We start from the raw sequence: 26,862 nt of genomic DNA on the forward strand, positions 1-26,862 counted from the left end.
AGACGGTGGACGGGGCTTCATGTATTTAATTAGCGGCTGGTGTTCTTCACGCTGCAGTACACCACCAGCCACAAACAAGAGGATTGCCATGCGCTACCGCCTCCGGAAGACATTCATAGTATATCAGCGTTATTTACTGCTTTATGAATATATGATTTCGTCCTTTATATGTTCATATCAATTCCTGTTTATTGTTGGTCCGAAGATGATTTGATAAAAAGATCGAAACCGGTCACCATTAAAATAAAATTAAGCGATCAAGACTGCTTCCAGTTTATTTATAATAATTACAGATCGCTGTTTTCCTGTGTAAGAACTATATTCTTTAAAATCTTTTTTTAGTGGTTTTCTAAATTTATCTTGTTTGATAAGATGGCACTTTGTAAAGTCTGTGGATAATTTCTCTGTGCGAATTGCAGTTTACCATTTACTCTACGTTTAATTCCCTTGTCATCTCGGGAAGGATACCTCAGCCACAACAGGCGCCTTTGTTTCAACCCCACTGACTCGCTTAATGAGCACAGCAGAAAGGTAACGTCGTCTGCTCTGTCAGCACCACAGCCATTTTCAGCATAAATTCCAGGAAGCGACAGGACTTGCTAATGGGCGTAAATGCACTCCACTCGACGGTGAAACTACACTAATGAGTACCTAGACGCAGCGGTGACCCGCTGGGTGCTGCTAGAGTTCCAAAGGCCCCGACGCGCCGCCGCTGCTTCGCGCTGTTGATTCTGGGGAGGAGCGGCCGGTGAAATACAGACTCCGCGACACCATTCTGGAAGAGGCATGCGCAAGTGTTTGCACAGCCCAGCGGCGCCTTACGCATCTCCCGTCACCTCCTGCCTGCTTTGTCAACTCTCATCTCAGCCAAAGGCTCCCCCCTTCAGCTTGCCTTTTTCTTCCTTTACGGAGAAATTCTGGCGTCGAAAGCTATGTAGGTAAGTATGTGCTAAAGTGTGATACACGTCATACGAGGAGCGTTCGATAAGTAATGCAACACTTCTTTTCTGAAAGCAGCTTGCTTTTATTCGGGATTCCAATACATTATATGGTTTCCCATTGTTGTGGATACAAAACTATTTTCCAACATAATCACCGTTCAGTGCGACGGCCTGACGCATTCTTACTAGGAGGCCATGTATCCCAGCATAGTACGACTTTACTGGTCGACGTCGGCGCCAGCGCCTTGCTGCACCAATAACTTCCCAATCGTCCACGTACTGCTTCCCACAAGTGCATCCTTCATTAGGGGGTTGGATTCTTCGGGAAAGGAGACCAGACATCGAAGTCATCGGTGTCATCGGATTAGGGAAGGACGGGGAACCATCCCAGCATTTGCCTGGAGAGATTTAGGGAAATCACGGAAAACCTAAATCAGGATGGCCGGACCGGGCCTTCATTGGGCCAAACAGATGAAACTCTGAAGGTGCAAGATCCGAACTCTAAGGTTGGTGAGGAATAACAGCCCAGTGAAGGTCTGTGAGCTGTTATCGGGAGAGCAGACTTGTGTGAGGAACTGTGTTGCCATGGAGAAGAAGTTCGATTGAATTTTTGTGTCAACGCACTCGTTACATTCGTTTCCTCAGTCCCAGAATTGCAGGAGTCACAGGTGTGGGCAGCCAGCAGGCACTTAGGAGATGGGACAGGCTTGCGCGGCTTTGTTGCAATGATGACATGCCCCGCCCAACGACCAACCATGCTTTTGTTCATTGCCAGGTCTCCGTAGATATTCCGCAAGCGCCTGTGAATAAGTGCGTGTCTCTGCTTTTTCGCCAGTGGAAACTCAATGACATGTATCTAGTTGGTATGCACCTCCTCTATAGACTCCATTTTGAAGGTTACGTATAGCGCCGCCACCTGTCGAAACTTCGTGAAACTATAGGAGCTGAAACGGGAACATTTGACGATATCCCACAATCAACTCCGCACTTTTGCAACCGAAACTGACCGAGAAAAATGTGTTGCATTATTTATTGCGCGCCCGTTGTGAAATAGAGGCCGTGCGGGATTAGCCGAGCGGTCTAGGGCGCTGCAGTCATAGACTGTGGGGCTGGTCCCGGCGGAGGTTCCAGTCCTCCCTCGGGCATGGGTGTGTGTGTGTTTGTCCATAGGATAATTTAGGTTAAGTAGTGTGTAAGCTTAGGGACTGATGACCTTAGCAGTTAAGTCCCATAAGATCTCACACACATTTGAACACCTCTGCATTGTACTGAAACAGCATAGGAAAACAGCTGGAAACGATATTGAACCAGTAAAATGAGGGACGCCTGGTTCCATCCCGTCGTAATGAACCACCCGTCATCTCGCTCCACACGAAGTTGTTTGTGCGATAACATACAAGAGATCAGTTACCTCGTGAAATTGGACAGACGTGTGATACCTGCAAGTATGGACATGTAAACTCAGCAAACAAAATGTTAGTCCCTCATCCCACCTTAAAACGGCACACTGGTCGCTTTGGAGCACCGCAGACGGCATAGGCCTGGTACCTGGCGTTCACGTCACCCTCCACCGCTGACGTAATTCGTGGCTGGGAAGCACACGCGAATCCAACAAGGAGGTGGCGGGGTCAAAACAGGCACCTCCGAAAACAATCTTTTTTGGTAAAACCATTTCTATTTTTACGTAATCAGTATCCAAGTTTCACAATTAACATGCGGACAATGAAAGCAGCGCAAAAAATAAGCGTTATAGCGTAACGCAATCCATAGACCTGTGTCGCTTAGCGAAATACACACATCGATTTTATATTGAGTGAATTAATGACGTTGTCAAAGTTGTGAGAATCTGTTGCCATCATAACTCTTAAATTAATTGCGTGACACATGTACACTACTGGCCATTAAAATTGCTACACCACGAAGAAATGCAGATGATAAACGGCTATTCATTGGACAAATATATTATAATTGAACTGACATGTGATTACATTTTTGGGTGCATAGATCCTGAGAAATCAGTACGCAGAACAACCACCTCTGGCCATAATAACGGCCTTGATACGCCTGGGCATTGAGTCAAACAGAGCTTGGATGCCGTGTACAGGTACAGCTGCCCATGCAGCTTCAACACGATACCACAGTTCATAAAGAGTAGTTCATGAAGAGTAGTCGTTGCTCGGCCACCATTGACCAGACGTTTTCAATTTGTGAGAGATCTGGAGAATGTGCTGGCCAGGGCAGCAGTCGAACATTTTCTGTGTGCAGAAAGGCCCGTACAGGACCTGCAACATGCGGTCGTGCGTTATCCTCCTGCAATGTAGGGTTTCGCAGGGATCGAATGAAGGGTAGAGCCACGGGTCGTAACACATCTGAAATGTAACGTCCACTGTTCAAAGTGCCGTCAATGCGAACAAGAGGTGACCGAGACGTGTAACCAATTGCACCCCATACTATCACGCCGGGTGATACGCCAGTATGGCGATGACGAATACACGCTTCCAATGTGCGTTCACCGCGATGTCGCCAAACACGAATGCGACCATCATGATGCTGTAAACAGAACCTCGATTCATCCGAAAAAATGACATTTTGCCATTCGTGCACCCAGGTTCGTCGTTGAGTACACCATAGTAGGCGCTCCTGTCTGTGATGCAGCGTCAAGGGTTAACTGCAGCCACGGTCTCCGAGCTGATAGTCCATGCTGCTGCAAACGTCGTCCAACTGTTCGTGCAGATGGTTGTTGTCTTGCAAACGTCCCCATCTGTTGACTCAGGGATCGAGACGTGGCTGCACGATCCGTTACAGCCATGCGGATAAGATGCCTGTCATCTCGACTGCTAGCGATACGAGGCCGTTGGGATCCACCACGACGTTCCGTATTACCCTCCTGAACCCACCGATTCCATATACTGCTAACAGTCATTGGATCTCGACCAACGCGTGTAGCAATGTCGCGATACGATAAACCGCAATAGCGATAGGCTACAATCCGACCTTTATCAAAGTCGGAAACGTGATGGTACGCATTTCTCCTCCTTACAGGAGGCATCACAACAACGTTTCACCAGGCAACGCTGGTCAACTGTTGTTTGTGTATGAGAAATCGGTTGGAAACTTTCCTCATTTCAGCACGTTTTAGGTGTCGCCACCGGCGCCACCTTGTGTGAATGCTCTGAAAAGCTAATCACTTGCATATCACAGCATGTTCTTCCTGTCGGTTAAATTTCACGTCTGTAGCACGTCATATTCGTCGTGTAGCAATTTTAATGGCCAGTAGTGTACGTTTCAAATTTAAAACGAATGCTCTTCAGATACTATACATCTCTGAGTACCGATTTATTGCACATTATGCTAAAGCGATGTGCACGATCTGATCCAAAGTATTGAAAAGTGTCCGCAAACCTACTGTGGACATTAATATGAGCTGCGTACACCACTCGCCTGTGTGACGGGTTGAGATCTGCTGGGGACACTTCCACTGAGATATCTGAATGTCTTGGAGGAATGATAGCTCATTCTTACCCAGGATCCAAAACTAGAGAAGGTGGCAACTTTGGACAGTGAGATCTGGAGCGTAGTGTACGTCCAAACTCATTCCGAAGATGTTCCATTGTGTACACTCCCAGTCGGGCATCTCGCAAAGGCCGTTGTTCGCAGCAGTACATACGGCTACACGTGTTGTGTGGACCGAACAACATCGAAACGACATTGACTGGCGGGAGGGGTGTGCTGTAGTCCAGCGACTCACAGTTTTGTCCGTTGTCGAATGATGCACGGCGTCGAGTATACTGCGGTTAACCGAGAGCGTGCGTAGGATGTGGTTCTGGTTATTAGTGCCGTGACTTGAGCCCACTCATTCGGGCAGCTGAATAGATTAACAAGGATGTCTTTTTGAATGTTGCCGGTGGCGTCTTCATGTAGTGAGCACACCCATCTTCCAAGATAGGCGTGTTGTCGGCGTTCACGCACATATTGCTCTTTTGACGAACACTCGGCCGCCTATCGCACGAGAACTGGCAAGTAAATCACCCGATCAAAAGTCTATGAATGGTTGGTTGGTTTTGGGGAAGGAGACCAGACAGCTTGGTCATCGGTCTCATCGGAGTAGGGAAGGATGGGGAAGGAAGTCGGCCGTGCCCTTTCAGAGGAACCATCCCGGCATTTGCCTGGAGGGATTTAGGGAAATCACGGAAAACCTAAATCAGGATGCCCGGACGCGGGATTGAACCGTCGTCCTCCCGAATGCGAGTCCAGTGTCTTACCACTGCGCCATCTCGCTCGGTGTAGTCTATGAATGTCTTAGATTCTTTGGAACAGCGGTCGAAATGTAATAAGCAACATCCTTCTAATTTCGTGGTTGTACACGGCATAACTGAAGAAACTTTCGGATTTTTTCTATGCGAATTCAGGCCGTTATTAATGCTGAAGACGGTGTTACACACTATTTGCGTGACGTGTCCTCTGGCAGCCTAGGTGACTAGATTTTTGTCCGGTGTCCTGATCTGCCACAAGAATAGCGTACACAATTGTAGCATACACAAGAACAACCTTCCAAGCCATAGCAGTCTGGTTTACACCTTCCACGCATAGTTTGTAGGCGCTAACCTAGAATTCTATCTGCATCATTTTATGTACTCTTTCAGATTCTCAGCAGTACGCGTTCCACAACTAAAACCACACAAATTTCAATTTCTTTGTACACAGTGTACAATATTCTGCGTTAACCTTATGGCCTAAAAAGCTCCACTTACAGCAGAGTTTGTAACACTAGGCTACGAACACAGTGGTCAAAATAAATTCTGTTACAATTCCCAACGCAAAATGAATCAACGGAAAGTACTGATTTACGGATTAACGTGGTGCATACTGTCGTGTACCAAGCAAGAGCACACAACCAATTCCACCAGAGGCTGCCAGCACTCACGCGCCTCTCAGTTCCGTACAGCGGCCTCCAGATGGTGCTCACAAACCTGGACTTCTACTTGCTTCCGTATCACTTGCTCTTGCGCGGTATATACGTCCACCTATAGTATGGATAGCTGCCATAGGGAACACTGTTGACTGCTCCCTACATCGTTTCCTCTCCTTACTGGCGGACATGAAATTCTCCCGTCGACAGACACAAAACATGGCGCGCTTAGGACACCAAGACAGTTTTCAACCACAGTTAGACAGTTCACTTCAGTGCCTGCAGGTCGCTCATTAACGTACTCTGAAGCCTACCATCTGGTTTAGCAATCGCTATTTACAGAGAACTAGGACCAGTAACAAAGTGTCTGCTTTTAATTTCACCAAATGGCGTTTTGACTTTCCTGTACGCTGAGTCAGTCCCTGACAATCATTTCTTTTTCGATTTCTTCACATTTTACGTGCAGCCATTTCGTATTGGCTTCCCTGCACTTCCCAGTTGTTTCATTCCTCAGCGAGTTGTATTTTTGAACATCCCTGAATATTTTTGTACTTCTTTCTTTCACCAATCAACTGCAGTATTTCTTCTATTACATATAGTTGCTTTACAGTTACCTTTTTTTGTACCTACGTTTTTCTTTCCAACTTCCGTGATTGCCCTTTTTAGAGATGTACATTCCTCTTCAACTGTATTGCCTATTGAGGTATTCCTTATTGCAGTATCTATAGCCTTAGATAACTTCATCTCCATTCCACAGTGCTTCTGTATCCCACTTCTTTGCATATTGATTCTTCCTGACTAACCTCTTGAAGTTCAGCACACTCTTCATCACTGCTACATTGTGAAGTGAGTCTGTATCTGCTCCTAGGTACGCCTTACAATCCAATATCTATAATATATTAAAATGTAATAATAAATGTTTGTTTAGATACATTGTCATTGTCCGACCTTTTTATCTTCACAATGACTGTACTAATGTGTGCAAACTAGCTTACCACTTAACACACAAATGGACAAAACATCTGAACTGTCTTTTCAAGCGCAGGGTGTTAAATAGACATTCTAAATAAATAAGAACTTGGTCCTGTGAGGCAGCTAATATCAGGTGCGGATCGTAACAAAAATCATTAGAAATGCTGCTGTCATGTAACTAGAATACATGAATTAATAAAGGTGAAAGTTTGGGGTCTATTCTATAAAGACAAAACAGCTATTCCCTTTTGTATTCTACATATAATTTGTCAATTGCGCTTTCAGCGGTGAAGTGATACACAACAATCATGTTCAGTTACTTTTGACACTCAGTAACAAAATATTTAACTCTTGAACATATTGAACTGATGATTATTAAAATCGTTATCTCTAGACATAAACATTTTTTATCACAAGAAAGAATGATTAAAAAATCTTTATCAACTCATTTACATCTACATTGTCGTAGCTGGTCAATGCACTGAGTTGGTGGAGAGTAAATTTACTTTTTGAACCAATGAAAAAACCCTCATGTACTCAATGTGAGGGCAGGTTAGTATCCAAGCTTGTGATATTCAATGGTCAGAGTGTAGGTAAATTGGAGTGAACAAAATCTAGACTCAACATTTACTGTGGCCTAATGGCCGATGGTACTTCACCAAGCGGCATCTGCAACGGCGTTGTCTCCGTGCTGTATCTGAAACGCAAATTTCCTATTCTGGCCTTGACTCAATTCACTCAGTTTCAAGTTTCCTGCGTTCCATAGAACGTTAATCTTTCCCTAGTCGAAATAATGGCTATTGCACACTCGATAAGGGTTAGAGCGACATGCACAATTTCTTTGCCCACAAAAATTCTCGCAGGAATAATTATCTACCTCTTTGCTATCTGTCACCACGATACGTGAAGTGTGTCGTCCTCACTTCACAGAAAGCAAAGCGCTCAATGCCCTTGGTTATTTCCACACACTTGTGCTGTCTGCCGCGAGACGAGATAGAGAGATCTAGAACTTTTAGTTCTCAAAATGCTTATATAATGGGGATCTCCCCACCGAGTCGCGTCTGCGTTGCCCATATGGCTTCAGCCGATCACCGTCTCACTAGGGGTGCAGCTACTTATCCTCGGTCACGGCCATATTTACGTTAAAAGGAACAATACATTGTTCTGGACTTATCCCTATCTGTGCTGAATCTTGCCGTTCTCTTGTTAAATGAGGTTTTCCAATGTCATTAACCACCTGCTCGGTTCATCTCCAAAATGCGCTACACTTTAACGTGTTTATTCATGCCCATGTCCATATATTGGGAGATATTGTTTTGTTAGTTTTCGCTACATGAGATTAACTGCAATTGCCTTTTGTTGATATAATATAATTATTATTTTCTGAGGATATCATACTGTATTGTACTGTCGTTATGGATCAAGCTCATGTAAGGTTCGTAAAATCCGGACGCCTTACAATAAGGAAATAATGAAATAATATTTTCGGCGTGTCGGACATGCACAATAAGCTGAGCTATGTCTGTAAATGGGTAAAGAACCTTTTCATATTAGTTCCACTAAATGAAATAGTCTTTTGTTGCAGTTTATGCTTAGCAATTAATAATGCTACGTCCGATCGCCGTATCCACCTACAAAATCTTGGCCGTGTCCATGATATTGTAATCGGATCTTCGTGGTAACTCCGAAGTGGGCTTCTTGGGTTTTTATATATTGCAGTACTGCTAGGAATAATGAGTCATACAATCTTTCAGTTAGTAAAATAATACTATACTCTTTTCTTCGATGCACATAAAAAATACATACTGTTTACTTATTCTCACAAATAAAAGGCCTACCGCCGATTTCGCTCTAAAATAACGTGCGCCTACTTTCGTTCATGAGCTACCGCTTCACCTTTTCTCTTTGCCTTTGAAAAAAACGAAAACATAAAAGCAAGAAATGCAAAAGGTGCATCACATTTTGGATTGCAGAATCTCTCTCTGACCATGATGTCCCCTAACTGAAGTCTTCCCGTATCACCTGGCCTTTTCCCAGTATACTACCTTCTCTTACGATTCTCGGACAGAGCATTTGCTGTTACCAGCTGAAATTTATTACAGAACTCAATTATTCTTTCTCATCTCTCATTCCTCGTCCCAAGCCCGTATCGTTCTGTAACTTTTTCTTCTACTTCTTCCCCTACAAACGCATTCCAGCCCCCATGAAAATCAGATTTTCATCTTTATTTGCGTATTGTATTACTCTTTCAGCATCCTCATATACTTTCTCCGTTTCATCTTCAGCTAGCAAAGTCAGCATGTGTACCTGAACTATCGTCGTCGGTTTGCTGTCGATTCTGATAAGAATAAACCTATAACTGAACTCTTCGTAGTAACCACTCTCTGCCCTGCCTTCCTATTCATAACGAACTCTACTCCTGTTATACCACTTTCTGCTTGTGTTGATATTACCCTATACTTATCTGACTAGAAATCCTTGTCTTCTTTCCATTTCACTTCACTGACGTCCCCCCACCCCTCGCCACTACATCTAGATTGATCATTTGCATTTCCCTTTTCAGATTTTCCAGCTTCCCAATCCGAATGGGGGACGATTCTGAAATCGTTTGGCACTTTTTCAATTACAAGCCACTTGTCCTGTGAATACACATTACGTGTCTTCAATGCATTACCTTTTGCGTCTTCATGCCGTTGATCATTGCTGATTCTTCCGCCTTTTGGAGCATTTTCCCATCCCAAGGACCTCCTTCCGTTCCTTCGCCCTTTTTGCAAAGGCCGTTGGCAGAGTGAGGGTGGCTTCTTATGCTGGAAGCCTTCGGTCAGCAGGGCTAATCATTAATCAAAATCTAGGCGGTGGCGGGTTTCGAAAACGGAATCGAGGACGTTTTGGTTCATAATCAACGACGCTACTCCTACACAATGGGTGCATTCCAATCTTTGTATATTGATAATAAAAAACAGATTAAATGTCAGGTATGTTACACTATTAAAATCAAGCCACAGTTTTGGATTGCTGGCTAGTATGTCGTTCTTCTATAGAAAAAAAAATCACAGAATAAATGCTATAAAACGAGAATACAAGATAATTCAGACTCTAGAGCGTCGTGTCAGAGAAAGGAGATCAACTATTCGACGTAAGTATTAGAAGAGAGTGTGGTTAGCCATGAGAAATTTACGATGTGGATGCAAGCGGGCTTTTACTTATCAACGACGACGCATTCCAGAAGACAACAGCATCGTCAGGAAACATTCTTCTAGTGCTGGTGGTCGTATGTTATGGTACTTTTTCGTAACAGGAGGTGTACTGGCCAGCTGTGTAGAGACAAATAGTGGAGAAAAAGAGTGATGTGTGTAAGTCATTTGAAGTAAATGAACTGCCTCCGCCGGCCGTTGTGGCCGAGCGGTTCTAGGCACTTCAGTCCGTAACCGTGCTGCTGCTACGGTCGCAGGTTCGAATCCTGCCTCGGGCATGGATGTGTGTGATGTAGTTCTAAGTTCTAAGTTCTAGGGGACTGATGACCTCAGAAGTTAAGTCCCATAGTGCTCAGAGTTATTTGAACCATTTTTTGTTAAGTCCCATAGTGCTTAGAGCCATTTGAACTGTGGTGTCACAGCCAGACACCACACGTGCTAGGTGGTAGCTTAAATCGGCCGCGGTCCTGTAGTACATGTCGGACCCGCGTGTCGCCACTGTGTGATCGCAACCCTAGCGCCACCACAAGGCAGGTCTCGAGAGACTGACTCGAACTCAGCCCCAGTTGTACGGACGACAGAGCTAGCGACTAGACGTACGAAGCCTTTCTCTCTCATTAGCCGAGAGACAGAATAGCCTTCAGCTAAGTTAATGGCTACGAACTAGCAAGGCGCCATTAGCCTTACAGTGATTGTAATTAAAGTCTCCTTTGTGCGATGTACTACAATGATTGATTAAAGATAAGTATTATACCAGCTACGTACTTTTCTTCATAGCATTAATTACGTATCCTGTTCCAGTACTTCACGCCCGTCTGCGTTAGTCTAGCGTGCCTATTAAGCCACCTCTATCTACAAGGTGTTGGCCCAGCTGCCGACACATCATGAACCATTTGAAGCGCCTCCAGACAAGGAAAGCTTCAGCGCCGACTTGTTGTCATGTTTCAGAACTGACGGCGGCCCCTGCGATGCCAGTCGCAGCCTTCTAGAACCGCAGCAGTCCAGGCCGCCTCTGCTTTCCACAGCCACTGAAACACAGGTAAGCTGCCGCACTCAATTACTGGCAACTGTCTCCCAACACACTGACCTAGCACACGCGCGCCTTCACTGGGAAGCATATATACAGCGGGGACAAACTTTTTCCCATCCTTCGCGCGGTTGCAGTACACAGGTTTAGCGACTGCTACTCTCGCACGATGCCCTTCTCAAGCAGTTTCGAGAATACCTCACAAAAGCACAAGCCGACGAGCAAAGGCGTTAGTGCAGCCGTCTAAGGCGGCAGACAGCTAGTGTGCCCGTACTGCTTTAGTTAATAATAATAATATTCACGGTGGTTAATTTGAGGCAAGGTATAATAATGAATGGTGATGAAATAAATATTTATTTATCGATACGTTTATGTGAATATCGCAAATACAATGTACACTATTTAAAGCAGGTATAGATTGAGCGTGGTGGCGCAGTGGTTAGCACACTGGACTCGCATTCGCGAGGACGACGGTTCAAACCCGCGTCCGGCCATCCTGATTTAGATTTTCCGTGATTTTCCTAAATCGCTTCAGGCAAATGCCGGCATGGTTGAAATGGCTCTGAGCACTATGGGACTCAACTGCTGAGGTCATAAGTCCCCTAGAATTTAGAACTACTCAAACCTAACTAACCTAAGGACATCACACACATCCATGCCCGAGGCAGGATTCGAACCTGCGACCGTAGCGGTCACGCGGTTCCAGACTGTAGCGCTAGAACCGCTCGGCCACTCCGGCCGGCTATGCCGGCATGGTTCCTTAGAAAGGACACGGCCTGTTTCTTTTCCCAGGCTTCCCTCATCCGATGGGACCAATGACCTCGCTGTTTGGTCCCCTTCCCCAAATCAACCAACTAATCAACCGCCCAAAGCAAGTATAGCGCGGTGCGACGTCACAGCAATACGCACATGAATGTAACTTCATCACAGCTCCTTATTATATCTTTCCACGAATGTACCACAGCGTTTATCATTATTATTTTTCCTTTACGAAGAAGCATGGTTCGATGTAGCGATACATTTTTCAATCGTTGTGTGAAAACAAAGGGCTCGCATTCGCCTCGTCCTGGAAATCCCCAATATTCTGCAAAGCTGTCGTATTTGCTATCGGGGTGATATATCAGTTACGATTAATGGAAATTGCACGTCTATGCGTACATAATAGACACCTAGTGTGCCTGTGCCTTATTTTATGATCACTACAGTCTGCGTAGGTGGGAGGTAAAAATATTTTTACATTTGGAAGACAAACATTCGTGACTTCAGGAAATTTTAAAGATTCGCCACAGCGAAAAATGTCTTTTTTTTTAATGATTGCCGATCAAACTCGATTATCTTAGCGTGACATTCCCTTCCCCATTTCCTGATAATGAAATCGGGTTGCCCTTCTCTGAACTTTTTCCATGTTCTCCGTCGTTCTTATCTGGTAAGAACAGTGAAGTGAGTAGCTATATGGCAGAAGAGGTGGGGCAAACTTACGGCTGGCAGTCTCGATAGTAGATTTTTTTATACACCTTGTACGTGTTCACGCAATAAAGAACAGTCTTTCGTTCGCCTTTCTCACAACATGTACTACTTGATGGTTCCAGTGTTAGGTGTTCGTAATTGTCTCAGGTATTTAGTTAAATCGACAACCTTTAAATTTCTGTTGTTTATCATACTACCGAATTCAAGCTACAAGACACGCCGCTGATTTGAATCTCTTGCAGCTTTTCTTCTATTTCACCTTTTTCCTGTCGATTTTGTTTGCCTTATATTTACCGACAGTGCATCTGCTTAAATGAACTGTAAATTTAAAATGTTACGTGAAATAAAATATTTTTTTAAAAACTATTAATATCTGAAAGTCATATATGTGAAATAAGAGTCACTAAATTCCCTTCTCAGCCACTCTCTCCCCTCCCCTCTCCCCCCACCCGACGACATAGAACACTAGCGTATCTATGTATCCTGGAAATTAAACTCCAACAATCCTGTTGTTTACTCGTAACCTCTAGTGCTGCTTTGCCACTCCGCCTGTACATACAAACCCTTTAGACGCCACAGATTACATAACGTCTTTCACAATGAAACATCAACAGACAGCTTTGACAAACACTGAAGTCATGGGATAGCGATATTCACACACGTTATTCACACATACAGAAAGCGGTAGTATCGCCTACACATGATATAAAAGGGCAGTGCTTTGGCGAAGCCGTCATTTGTACTCCCGTGATTCATGTGGAAAGGTTTCCAACGAGATTATGGCCGCACGGCGGGCATTAACAGACTTTGAACGCGGAATGGTAGTTGCAGCTAGATGCATGAGACAGTCCACGTCGAAAACCGTTGAGGACTTCAGTATTCCAAGATCAGCAGTGTCAAGAGTGTACCGAGAATACCAAATTTCAGGCATTACCTCCGATCACAGAGAACGCAGTGGGCGACTGCCTCCAATTATCGACCGAGAGCAGCGCCGTTTGCGTCTATTTGTCAGTGCTAGCAGACAAGCAACACTGCGTGAAATAACCGCAGAAATCGATTAAGGACGTACAACGAACGTATCAGTTAGGACTGAGCGGCGAAATTTGGCGTTAATGGGCTATGGCAGTAGAAGACGGACGCGAATGCGGCGCCCCTCTAGGGCTCGTGGCCGTATCGGTTGGACCCTGCGTCAGATGAGTTCCGATTTCAGTTGGTAAGAGCTGATGGTAGAATTCAAGTGTGGTGCGGACCCCACGAAGCCCGAAGCCATGGAGCCAAGTTATCAACGTGGCAATATGCAAGTTGATGGTGGCTCCATAATGATGTGGGCTGTAATCAGTGGTTTGTATAGTGGGTCGCCTGGTCCGACTGATCAGTGCCTGACTGGAGATGGTTATATTCGGATACTGCAGCCATTCATAGACTTCGTGTTCCCAAGCAACGATACCATATCACCGGCTACAATTGTTCGTGATTGGTTTCAAGAACATTCCGCACAATTCGAGCGAATGATCTGGCCACTCAGGTCGCCCGACATGAATCCCATCGAACTTCCGTGGGACGTAACACAGAGGTCAGCTAGGTGACAAATCCTGCACCGGCAACACTTTCGCAATTTCAGATGGGTGTAGAGGCGGTATGGTTCAATATTTCTGCAGGAGACTCCAACCACTTGTTGAGTCTATGCACGTCGAGTTGCTGCACGACATCGGGCAGGATGAGGTCCGACAAGAGATTAGGGCTGACATGATATTAGCAGGAATCCCGCGGCTTTTGTCACTTCAGTGTATGTTCCTCCTACGAACCCAACCATCCTCTTCCTTACCCACCCTCACGGCTCCCGTCTTCCTTTTACCTTCCTACTTTCTCTTTCCCAAGCCTCGACTTCCTAACTTGTTACACATATCAAATTTCCATCTTTTACCCTAAACTGTAGCTCATTACACCTGAACTCTCCTGATATGATGGTCTGCCACATCTTACATAGCCATAGAACCCCGAGGCCTTTCCACATTTGTTCTTAGTAAAATTTTAAAATTATTATTTTGAAAATCACAGAGCTTCACCTTTTTATAAAAACACAAGAGCGGATATGCAAACCGTAATTGCAAGTTTTTTAGAATTATTAAAAATTATTGATACTTTAAAGAATCGTATCAGTCATTGTATTTTTAAATTTTGCGACTGAAGAGAAAAGCTGTGAACTGTTGTCAGCCGACAGGTCTCACGGGTGTGGGTGTAAAACAATAATAAAAAAGAAAAGGAATATAACCTAACAGATTGTAAACAAGTATTTGAAAGATCCTGACCTAAGATAAAAGCAGACGTTCCCCACAACTAATATGTATACGTTAAAAAATGCTGCATGTGATATTTAGTTAACATATAAAAATATTTATTAAAACCACATTTCTGAAAGTAATTCTAATGCGTGCCCCTTATCAGTCTGGAGCCGAGCGACCGCTACGGTCGCAGGTTCGAATCCTGCCTCGGGCATGGATGTGTGTGATGTCCTTAGGTTCGTTAGGTTTAATTAGTTCTAAGTTCTAGGCGACTGATGACCTCAGAAGTTAAGTCGCATAGTGCTCAGAGCCATTTGTCCCTTATCAATGATCGGCTCCAAACAGCAATATTTCCACGCTTATTTGTTAGTTCATTTCGCCTCAACTGAGGAAAAGAATGACGTAAATAAGTATGACATAAAATGAAGATTAATTCGTCCGTCGTATACATTGGTTGGAGACCATTATGGTACCCACGCATGAGCTCCTCAGACTCGTGTGGCACGAAACTGCCGTCCTTTGTTCAATTACTGCTTTTATAGTCGTCGTAGTCGTCGTTGTTGTTGTGGCGTGTGGTCTTCAACCTGAAGACTGGTTTGGTACAGCTCTCCACGCAATCCAATCTTGCGCAAGCCTCTTCATCCCCGCATAACCACTGCAGCTTACATCCATTAAAACCTGCTTACTGTATTCATCCCTGGCTCCGCCACCCCCTAACACCCACACGCTTCCCTCTAATCTTTGGTACCTCATGATGTATTCTGTCAATCGATCCCTCCTTTCATTCAAGTTGTTCCATAAATTTCTTTTTTCTCGTATTCGATTCATAATCTTCTCACTAATTACTCGAATTACCGATTTCAAAATGGTTCAAATGGCTCTGAGCACTATGGGACTCAACATCTTAGGTCATAAGTCCCCTAGAACTTAGAACTACTTAAACCTAACTAACCTAAGGACATCACACACACCCATGCCCGAGGCAGGATTCGAACCTGCGACCGTAGCAGTCCCGCGGTTCCGGACTGCAGCGCCAGAACCGCTAGACCACCGCGGCCGGCAATTACCGATTTAATCTTCAGTATTCTCCTCTAGTATAACATTTAAAAACTTCTGTAGTCTTGTGTTGCTTGAGGCTTTCCCGACGGACATGTTGTATATATGGTTCTCTGGCGAGACGTCGGATGTCATAGTGAAAACTCCACAATATTTCATCAGCGCAACTGGCCGACATCTTCAGGTGCTAAGGCAGGTGCTAAGGCAGGACCAGAGTCCCCTATTTATGCCAGTCTTAGGCAGGAAGTGCGCATGCGTGGAGGCACCAAATTCGATGGCCAATAGCGGCGATATCAACCGATAGCTGGAAGGACAGCAACGCCACCTACAGGATGAAGAACACAAAGACTTCGGTGCACGCGCGGAGGTTGCTGCTCTGCGCTGCCATCGGCCGCCCCAGCGACCACTGTCGAAAGCCGCAAGCAAAAATGCGCGTCCGCGTAGGCGCGTGGCTATCCTCCCGTTGTCAACAGAATATTTATGTTGCTGGCGAATCGTCATACGTCGTGTGACCAATGGTACTCCTCTCTGCTCGATGCGACTTCAATATGGCCACTGCTGGATCCCAAGCTGTACTGAGCTGGAAGCCCGTGTCTCTGTTTACAAGATTCTTCGAGCTACGTATCTCAACTGCTTCCTTAATAACACTGTCCCAGTACGAACTCGTCGATGCGAGAATTTTGATGTGTTGATAGTTCATAGAATGGCCTGTATTGAGACAATGCTCGGCCATTGCAGACTTCTCTGGTTGCTCCAGACGAGTGTAGCGTCGGTGTTCAGTACATCTCTCTTCTACAGTGCGCCAAGTTTGTCCGATGTACGACTTGCCGCAGCTACAAGGAATCTCGTGAACACCGGGTCTTATTAGACCAAGGCTGTCCTTAGATGAGCCCAAGAGAGCTCTGAGTTTTGCCGGCGGACGAAAGACACATTTAACTTTATGCCTCTTCAATAATCTTATTATTTTTGAAGAGACACTGCCGATGTATGGCAAGATGACCATTCCCCTTTGTTCTTCGCCTTCTTCCAGTTCCTCACGTTGGGTAACCCGCTTCGGGTGTAAGGCACGGCGAAGCTCCCGTTCGGAGTATCCATTTTGTTGAAAAGTGGTACGCAGATGGAGTAGCTCATTGGATGACCTGTCTGAGTCTGATACGGCTCGTGCTCTGTGAACCAACGCCCTAAGTATGCCACTGGTGGCCTCTAAATATAAGTTCGTATGTGTTGGTTTACGGTACACTGTGTGACCTAATGTGCCATCTTCTTTTCTCCGTACCAACACGTCCAGGAATGGAAATTCGCCGTTTTTCTCCATCTCCATAGTGAACTTGATGGCCGGCCGAAGTGACCGTGCGGTTCTAGGCGCTGCAGTCTGGAACCGCGAGACCGCTACGGTCGCAGGTTCGAATCCTGCCTCGGGCATGGATGTGTGTGATGTCCTTAGGTTAGTTAGGTTTATCTAGTTCTAAGTTCTAGGGGACTAATGACCTCAGAAGTTGAGTCCCATAGTGCTCAGAGCCATTTGAACTTGATGTTGGGATGAAGCGAGTTAAGATGCTCAAGAAATACATTCAGCGATGCAGTGCCGTGAGGCCAGATAACAAAGGTGTCGTCCACATATCGCCAAAGACACGTAGGTTTCAAATCCGACAACTGTAGTCTTGTCTGAATTGCTTATCGTCCACTTTTTACTTCCGACAGGTCTAAACCCCATACAGATACATTCAGAAAAGACTTTGTAACATTTTAGTTGATAATAGATGTTAACAAATTCCTCTTTTTTCAGAAATACTTTTCGTTTTAAGCCAGTATGCATTTTACACCATCTCGACTTCGGCCGTTATCAGTTACTTTGCTGTCCATATAGAAAACGCATCTAATACTTTTAGTGTCACATTTCCTACCCTAATTCCTTCATCATCGTCTAATGTAACAGACTACATTCCAGTATCCTTGCTTTACTTTTGTTGAATTTCATCTTAGAGCTTCATTTCAAGACAGCATCTCTTCCATTCAGCTTCTCTTCCAAGTCTGCTGACCCGGAGAGAATTAAAGTGTCACTGGCAGACCTCAAAATTTTTATTTCTTCTCCACGAATTGCAATTCCCTTTCCAAATTTCATCTTGATTACCTAGACTGCTTGCACAGTGTACAGATTGAATAACATAGGGGATACGCCACAGCCTTCAACTTGTGTGAATTCATAAGGGACCATACTGCTTAGGTCATCGGTCCCTAGACTTACACACTACTTAAACTATCTTATGCTAAGAACAACACACACACCCATGCCCGAGGGATGATTCGAACCTCCGGCGGGAGCGGCCGTGCAGTCCGTGTCATTGCGCCGCAAACCGCGCGGCCAATTAGCGCACGCCACAGTCTTTCTCAACCACTGCTTTCATTTCGTGTCGTTCGAGTCTTCTAAATGCAGCCTGGTTTCTGTACAAGTTGTACATAAATATTACAAATAGAAACAATTCCTAATGTTCTGCAAAATTTTGTAGAACATTAGCAAATGTTTTTGCTTTTTAATTCAATTATAATGCTCTGTCTAGCAACGATGGAAAATTCAGTTAACGTTGTAAACAAATTTTCCGTCTGCATTTTATCATTGCTAGCTTCAGAATTCCAAAGAGTGTATTTGTCAAAAGGTTTCCTTAAATCTACAAATGCTATTAACATAGGTTAGCTTCTCTTTAACGTATCTTCTAAGATAAGTCGAACGGTCGGTATCGCCTCGAATATTCCTACGTTCTTCTGGAACCAAGCTGATCTCCCTTGAGGTCGGGATCTACCAGTTTTTCCATTCTTCTTTAAATAGGTTGTTTCAGTATTTTGCAAGCGTGACATTAAACTGATGGTTCGGTAATACTTGGAAATGTCAGCATCCATTTTCTTTGGAAAAGAAATTATTAAATTGGTAGTCTCCTCGGGTTTGCTGCCACATCCCAAAATCAACATGAGTCGATATTTCGGCGGTCCACTTGTCCATCATATTCAGAAGAACGCTGCTACTAATGATTCCCACTGAAAACTGATGCTCTGGCTGCAAAGCGTCCTAAATACGTGCCTCCATTCTGTTCACGTTTCATGTGCCACAACAGTTGCTACCTCCAATACTGGGCAACATATCGCACCCAAACGACTATCTTCAAACGCGCTGGACTCGCCGCACAAAAGAACTTGCATTTTGATGCGAGATAGTACAGGAAACCACTTGACTTCATTGATCCAGTTCCCTGCCAACCTAATTTCAAATCCCTCTTTATAAGCTCTTCCAAACACCGGAATTACGTGCAAACATCAGGATCTTGTCAGATTTCATACCGTGTCGCTAGTTCGTACAATATTCTGCCATCGCCGATTGGTCAGGCTGCTGTAGTCTCGTGTGACGGCTGTGTTCCACGCATCTACCCTGAACTGAGCGAATCCCTGAAGGCTGCCCAATCGTCTTCTGTTGTGTTCCTTACCACTGTTTCAGCCAAACGTCACCGTACGCTTTCTTTGAAACTCAGAATAATCTCTGTTTCTTTCAACTTATCTAGGTCATATCTTGACTTTTCTGCAGTTTCCTCGGCTTTAAGCTGCATGTAATAATCAAGGAATTATGGCTATTCCATATTTACCACATTTACTCGTATTTCATTTTCTACGAGAGGACTTCAAAAGTTGGTTACGCGTGTCGTCCCACGCTAAGACCATCGCGCGGGTTTCCTGCATAGTTCAGCTGCGGTGTGGATAAGAGGCGCATCATAGTGTGGGAGTGAAGTGGCGCGGCAACTGGGAGTGTACTCCAAGGTTGTTGAAATAAGTGGGACAGTACGATTCCGATACGCGAAACGTCTAAATTTTGCCGGAATTTACCGTGGAATTCCGGCTGTATATGGACCAAATACAATGTCGCGTCCGGTTTAGTGAAATAGTGGCAACGATTTGACCAAACGTGGGTGATGTTGATCAGGAAGGAAGACCATTGCATCAATCAAAGGTGACCATGTCCAGTCAATCGAGGAACTGATTCACAGCGGTCGCAGATTTTCCTACTATGAGGACTTCCACACAGCAATTCTCGAATGGCTTCGTGGCCAAGAAAAAGGATTTGTGTAGTCGAGGAATTAAACGATTGGTAGAACGTTCTGACCATTGTCTGCAGAGACTGTGCGGCTATAACGACAAATAGTGCCACTGTATGTGCCACTTCAACTGTAGGGCAATATTCAATTAAAGTTTCTTTGAATGTCATAATAGTGTATAGGAAACTTTTTGAAGTAGCGTCGTATTTACACGGTCCAATCAAATTATTGTGATCACCACCTGTGTTCGACGTCATTGTGGAATAGCCACCCACGGACAGCAGATGGGGGTACTAGCAGTGGAGGGTGTATAAAGAGTTTAGAGGGGACGCGGAAAAGTTGTTGTCGTAATGCGGAAACGGAACGATTTATCTGACGACCACGAAAACGGCATGATAATTGGCCTTCAGGCCAAGGGTCGAAGCATTTCAGAAACGGCAAAGTCTGTAAACGAAATTAGAATTATATTAATATCGTCAGCTGCTCAAGGGCGTTGATATGTATCAACGGGGACTCGAACCCGGGATCTCCCGCTTACATGACAGACTCTCTATCCATCTGAGCCACCGAGGGTACAGAGGAGAGCGCGACTGCAGGGACTATCTCGCGCACGCCTCCCGCGAGACTCACATTCTCACCTTGTATGTCCACACACTACATTTCGTAGTGACTCACCCCAATACACTCATTACTCGTGGAAGACATTCTTACCAAGTCCCGTAAGAGTTCGGGGAATATGTATGCATCCGCACAGAAGAAGAAGGTCATGCCCGGTATTGCCAGAACTATATACTTACATGGATATGGTGTATGCTCTTTCGGACATGTCCGAAAGAACAGACATCATATCCATATAAGAATGAAATCTGTAAACCATCGCGTGCCACTGTAGTTACAGTATATCGTTCATGGCATAATGACGCTGTCCAAAACCGGCACCTTAGATGACAGGGGCGAACGACGGTTCAAAATGGTTCAATTGGCTCTGAGCACTATGGGACTTGACATCTGAGGTCATCAGTCCCCTAGAACTTAGAACTACTTAAACCTAACTAACCAAAGGACATCACACACATCCATGCCCGAGGCAGGATTCGAACCTGCGACCGTAGCGGTCACGCGGTTCCAGACTGAAGCGCCTAGAACCGCACGGCCACACCGGCCGGCGTGAACGACGGCTACGGAGATGTGTGCAGATGTTAAGCAACTAATCGCCCAGACCAAACAGCGTCTCCTCAGCGACCTTTCAGCGAACGTTATTGCGTATGGACCTCCGCAGCAAGCGCCAGATTCATGCAGCCATGCTGGCTACTGTTCATCGGTGACAAATGCTGGAATTTACACGACAATACTGCAACTGGACGTCCACTGAGTCTTTTCAGATGGCCGCGAAGGGTAGCCGCGCGATCTGAGCCGCCTTGTCACGGTCCGTGCGGATCCCGCCCCGTCGGAGGTTCGAGTCCTTCCTCGGGCATGGCCCGTGTGTCGTCCATAGCGTAAGTTAATTTAAGTTAGATTAAGTATTGTGTACCTTTAGGGACCGATGACATCATAGTTTGGTCCCATAAGACCTTACCACAAATTTCCAAGTTCTTTTCAGATGAATTACGTTTTATGTTGCATCAGCCAGAACGCAAATTCCCTGCGACAGTCGTTGGAAGGGTCCAGGCCAGTGGAGGGAGCGTTACGGTCTGTGGAATATTTTCCTCATCATTCTGCAAGGCACACTGGCTCAACGCTATCAGCCTATCTTTGGGGACCATATCCACCCCTACATCGTTTTTCCTCGGCACGATGGCATCTATCAGCAGGACAATGTAGCGTGTCACACAACTCGCAGTGTACGTGCGTGGTTCGAAGAGCACCAGGATGAGTTTACCATACTCGTGTGGTCACTAAATTTCCCGAATTAAAACCCAATGCAGAATCTGTGGAACCACGTCGATTGCGTGTCTCGCGTCGTGGATTCTCATCGAGAAACCAAGCGCAGCCGGCCACGGCATTTGAGTCCTCATGACTCCACATCCCGGTCGGCTCGTTCAGAACATCATTGACTCTTCTTGCACATCTCGCGGCAGCCCACACTGCAAAAGACGGTTATTCAGGCTTTTGACATGCGATCATATTAACGTGTCTGGACAGTATACAGGGTGCTCCATTGTAAGTGACCGGGCCAAATATCTCACGAAATAAGCATCAAACGAAAAAACTGCAAAGAACGAAACTCGTCTAGCTTGAAGGGGGAAACCAGATGGCGTTATGGTTGGCCCGCTAGATGGCGCTGCCACAGGTCAAACGGATATCAACTGCGTTTTTTTAAAAAGGAACCCCCATTTTTTATTACATATTGGTGTAGTACGTAAAGAAATATGAATGTTTTAGTTGTACCACTTTTTTCGCTTTGTGATAGATGGCGCTGTAATAGTCACAAACTTAAGTACGTGGTATCACGTAACATTCCGCCAGTGCGGACGGTATTTGCTTCGTGATACATTACCCGTGTTAAAATGGACCGTTTACCAATTACGGAAAAGATCTATATCGTGTTGATGTGTGGCTATTGTGATCAAAATGCCCAACGGGCGTGTGCTATGTATGCTGCTCGGTATCGTGGACGACATCATCCAAGTGTCCGGACCGTTCGCCGGATATTTACTTTATTTAAGGAAACAGGAAGTGTTCAGCCACATGTGGAACGTCAACCACGACCTGCAACAAATAATGATGCCCAAGTAGATGTTTTAGCTGCTGTCGCGGCTGATCCACATATCAGTAGCAGACAAATTGAGCGAGAATAGGTAATCTCAAAAACGTCGGTGTTGAGAATGCTACATCAACATCGATTGCACCCGTACCATATTTCTATGCAGCAGGAATTGCATGGCGACGACTTTGAACGCCGTGTACAGTTCTGCCACTGGGCACAAGAGAAATTACGGGACGATAACAGATGTTTTGCACGCATTCTATTTAGCGACGAAGCGTCATTCACCAACAGCGGTAACGTAAACCAGTATAATATACACTATTGGGCAACGGAAAATCCACGATGGCTGCGACAAGTGGAACATCAGCGACCTTGGCGGGTTAATGTATGGTGCGGCATTATGGGAGAAAGGATAATTGGCCCCCATTTTATCGATGACAATCTAAATGGTGCACTGTATGCTGATTTCCTACGTAATGTTCTACCGATGTTACTACAAGATGTTTCACTGCATGACAGAATGGCGATGTACTTCCAACATGATGGATTTCCATAGGCACGTAGCTCGCGTGCGGTTGAAGCGGTATTGAATAGCATATTTCATGACAGGTGGATTGGCCGTCGAAACACCGTACCATGTCCCACACGTTCACCGGATCTGACGTCCTCGGATTTCTTTCTGTGGGGAAAGTTGAAGGATATTTGCTATCGTGATCCACCGACAACGACTGACAACATGCGTCAGCGCATTGTCAATGCATGTGCGAACATTACGGAAGGCGAACTACTCGCTGTTGAGAGGAATGTCGTTACACGTATTGCCAAATGCATTGAGATTGATGTACATCATTTTGAGCATTTATTGCATTAATGTAGTATTTACAGGTAATCGCGCTGTAACAGCATGCCTTCTCAGAAATAAGTTCACAAATGTACATGTATCACATTGGAACAACCGAAATAAAATGTTGAAACGTGCCTACGTTCTGTATTTTAATTTAAAAAAACCTACCTGCTACCAACTGTTCGTCTAAAATCGTGAGCCATATGTTTGTGACTATTACAGAGCCATCTATCACAAAGCGAAAAAAGTGGTACAACTAAAACATTCATATTTCTTTACGTACTACACGAATATGTAATAAAAAATGGGGGATCCTGTTTAAAAAAACGCAGTTGATATCCGTTTGACCTATCTAGCTATCTAGCGGGCCAACCATAGCGCCATCTGGTTTCCCCCTTCAAGCTAGACAAGTTTCGTTCTTTGTAGTTTTTTCGTTTGACGCTTATTTCGTGAGATATTTGGCCCGGTCACGATCAATGGACCACCCTGTATAGGCCTAATCGTGAACTCACCTGATCCGACGTCCTATTCTTCCTATCGACGTACTTCGCTAATCTCCATTGCATCTAGCTTGAACCTATCCATTTCAGTTCTTAAATTCTGTAACCTAAGTACAACATTAAGGGTTCTAATATTTCGCACTCTGCCGCGTAGACTGCCAGTTTTGTTTTTTTCTGACGACCGTATCCTCTTCAGAAGTCCCCGCCCGGTGGTCCGAATGAGAGACTCTTACCTCCGCAATATTTGACGAAGTGTATGACAGACATTATCATTTAACTACACTGTAGAGCTAGAAACCCTATTGAAAAATAATGGCTGTATTTTCACCTTGCTTTGAGCTGTTCGCAGTACCCATGCAACAAGACCATTGTTGCTAATGTTACAGGGTGAAGTCAAACAATCATCCGAAGTGTTATCCCTGCAACTACTAAAAAGACCGGTGCCGCTCTTCATACGTTAGACTGACCTTTACACAGATAAATCTCTGTTGTGGTTGGATCTACGGTACGGCTGTCTGTATCCTCGAGGTAAACAAATCACTTCACCTCGACAAGGTCCTTGGTTACAGTTATTGTATGTTGCTAAAATGCTGAAGATCTCTGCACTTTTCGACTACGTGAAATAGTACGATGTGAAGTTAGCCTGCGAAACAGCAGGAACAGCACTCCCGCGACTCTTTAAAACGAAGTGCCGACTGGGGATTCAAACCTTTCGGTCGTTAGCTGGCATTACTCATTCATTCGATTGTCACATATTTTTTCAATAAATACTTATATCGGGTTCCCGGGTTCGATTCCCGGCGGGGTCAGGGATTTTCTCTGCCTCGTGATGACTGGGTGTTGTGTGATGTCCTTAGGTTAGTTAGGTTTAAGTAGTTCTAAGTTCTAGGGGACTGATGACCATAGATGTTAAGTCCCATAGTGCTCAGAGCCATTTGAACCATTTTTCACTTATATCATAGTGCTTGTTTCTTAATGTTAATGTCTATTATGAGCAATTCTAAAGACACAGAATTCTAATGTTTTTTTCCGTCGGCACATTTGGAATAGTCGTTTAATACAGTTACGTTTCAGATGTCAAACTGAATTCGAAAGATAATATCCGAAATAGGAAAGCAAATTTTATTTATTCCTTAACGACATATATTTAACCCTAGAACAATAAAGGGGAGAAAATGTTACATTGCTATTAAACATCGTAAATTTTATCACTCCATTTTATAAGTGAGTCATAATTTATAGTTTATGCACTAATTACAAGGTTCCCTGTGGTATGTCACATACAAACTAGGTACAAAATGCCCTAATTTACAATGTGTACTGACAATCCCAGGTTGTCGGAAGTTGCGAATTGGTACCAACTGCAGTCGTAAATTTTACGAGGGTTTACTATAGTCTAAGGTTAATGTAAAATTCTGCGTATCTTTGTCGGGCAATTGGAAATACTTAAAATCTCTATTGGTTCGCATTCTGTTCATACTGTTGACATCATAAACTGCGCCTGATGTATATATGCCGTATTATAAATATGAAATCCGAAAAGCTTTGACACTGCAGCGCATCATCCTTGAGATTTCGCAATAGGAGTCGCACGTGTCCGTCGTAACACGAAGGCCAGAGTGAACCACGGCATTCCCGCCTGGAATTCCCAGAGCCGAGTCGTATTCTCTTGTTTACTTTGGCGTTACGCTGGACCTCGGGCCCTAACAGCTTCCGCCGCATACCTGTCACGACAATATTTCCGAACTAGAGACCGTGTCCAGAAGCTCTTCTCATGTTGTTTACTCATTACTAGGCCCTCCAACCAGTCAAGCAGTAATGGATACTTGTCAGATTCAAAAACGTGATGCATTGTCTAGATTTAATATTTGGCCATTCTGACAAACCAAGCTCTGTAATTTCTGAATTAAAGGTATAAACCGTATTGTTGCGATAGATATAACCACTATTTTCTTAAAATCCAGTTACGACTATAGATAGTTGTTCCTTTCTTGTACTTTAGACGGCGTCAAGATAAAATTGCAGGTTTTCAACCTCCAAGTACTAGAGCGTATTTTCCTTTGTGAAATAGCAGAGACACCTACCTGCACGTACAACTACTACAAAAATGTCTATAACGAGCTAAATCGTGTGTAACGTACGCAAGAATGAAAAAAAAAGTTCTTTGCCACACCGAGTAGTTTTATTTCACCTGTGTTTGTACGTAAAAAAAATGCTATTTGTTTATAATCCTGATTCGCAAGTTTTGTCATTTGGGTCGTGTAATACTTTACATCGTATAAAGTGAAATTACGATTGCGGAAGACTGATACTTGTGGACAAAAGAAGGTAACTGCTAATGATACTGCATTTCCCACCTGAGACTCCTTTCTCGTAAGTCTAACAACTGTTTCGTCCATTTTCTGCAACGTGAAAAAGTGAAACAGATGTGACGCCTAAAAGATAAATATAGACCTTGAAAGCTTATTTACTGCTCCGGAACGGGTTGGAATTAAACAGTAAAAATGAAATATCATGAACAAAGATAGCGTACTCCTAGTAAAAATATCCCTCATATAATTTCTTATAATGGAATCGTTATTTTTTTCCATCGCTACGGCAGTGCTAGACGTAAAATATACGGAAAGTGGTCCAACACTATCATCATGAAAAGAATGATTCAAAAGACAGCCTCGTGCTCATCTCTACCTATGGCGAAGTCATGCGCCAGCACAAAAAAGAAGACAAACGACTCACTCTCTTAAAGAAGCAATCGCGAAGATGGGTGATTGAGGAGGGCATTTCTTCGTGTGTTAAGGTAAAGCTAATCCTAGTATAAATGCGCTTAAACAGCAGCTTAACGGTTTGTGGACATTGGGAGAAAAGTCGATCAAGTAATAGGTAAGTC

The 26,862-nt window shown here is 44.5% G+C and overlaps 1 protein-coding gene across 3 annotated transcripts in view; it reads left to right on the forward strand.

The window, feature by feature from the left end:
- Window positions 1-26,862, forward strand: part of LOC126195693 (diacylglycerol lipase-beta-like) — a 903,756-nt gene that overhangs the window by 373,220 nt on the left and 503,674 nt on the right. For all 3 annotated transcript variants that reach the window (XM_049934332.1, XM_049934324.1, XM_049934338.1), the window contains exon 2: window positions 10,965-11,055. The gene's annotated coding sequence lies outside the window, so the exon portion shown is untranslated. The remainder of the gene's footprint in view (window positions 1-10,964; window positions 11,056-26,862) is intronic.

The sequence above is a fragment of the Schistocerca nitens genome, chromosome 1 (assembly GCF_023898315.1).
Source record: "Schistocerca nitens isolate TAMUIC-IGC-003100 chromosome 1, iqSchNite1.1, whole genome shotgun sequence".
Classification (NCBI taxonomy): Eukaryota; Metazoa; Arthropoda; class Insecta; order Orthoptera; family Acrididae; genus Schistocerca; species Schistocerca nitens.